Raw genomic sequence first — 930 nt, 5'->3', positions numbered from 1 at the left:
GAGTCCAACCCTACCATGGTTACTGGAGCGTCCACTAAGTGCCACATCCAGTCTCATCTTAAAAACCTCCAGGGATGGTGAATCTACCACCTCCCTGGGCAGCCCATTCCAATGCCTGATTACTCTCTCCATAAAAAATCTCTTCCCAATATCCAACCTAAACCTCCCCTGGCAGAGTTTGTGTCTTTGTCTCTCTAATTTTCTTCCTACATGACCTAACTATATTCCTGAACTCTTTTTGAGTAGCCTGCCCTTTTTTCCAGAGTTGGTAAGCTCTCTTTTTTCTCAGAATTTTCTGCAAAGTCTCCCTGTTCAGCCAGGCCGTCTGCCTTCCCCACCAGCTCGCCTTATGGCACACCGGGACAGCTGCTCCTGCGCCTTCAATACTTCCTTCTTGAAGTATGTCCACCCCTCCTGAACCCCTTTGTTTCCAAGGGCTGTTTCCCAAGGTACACTTTGAACCAGGCTTTTGAGCAGGCCAAAGTCTCCTCTTCAGAAGTCCAGGGTATGGAATATCCCTTTGATCAGTTGGGGTCAGCTGTCTCCGCTCTGTCCCTTCCCAACTCCTTGTGCACCCCGAGCCTACTCACTGGTGGGGTGGTGTGAGAAGCAGAAGAGGCCTTGATGCTGTGAAAACACTCTTAAGCAACAGCTGAAGCATTGACTCTATTTTGGTCACAAATCCAAAATGTACTAGCAGGTATGGTGCTCTGCAAAAAACAGTGCATAAGTGAATCTGTACAGCTGGTCCCACAATATTTGGTGCTAAAAATATTTCTTTGGTAGAAGGAGTTTTGCTTTACGTTGCTTTACTTTGTTTGGTTTGTGAAATGCTGCTTTGCTTCTGTAATTTAAATATTCATACTTCTCTAAAATACTATAAAGCTTATAAAATATTTTTTATTATATAAATAACCTTAAATAGCCTTT

Source organism: Acanthisitta chloris, unplaced genomic scaffold, assembly GCF_000695815.1.
Source record: "Acanthisitta chloris isolate BGI_N310 unplaced genomic scaffold, ASM69581v1 scaffold31602, whole genome shotgun sequence".
Lineage (NCBI taxonomy): Eukaryota > Metazoa > Chordata > Aves > Passeriformes > Acanthisittidae > Acanthisitta > Acanthisitta chloris.
The sequence above is the reverse complement of the archived record's forward strand: the minus strand, read 5'-3'. Positions refer to the sequence as shown.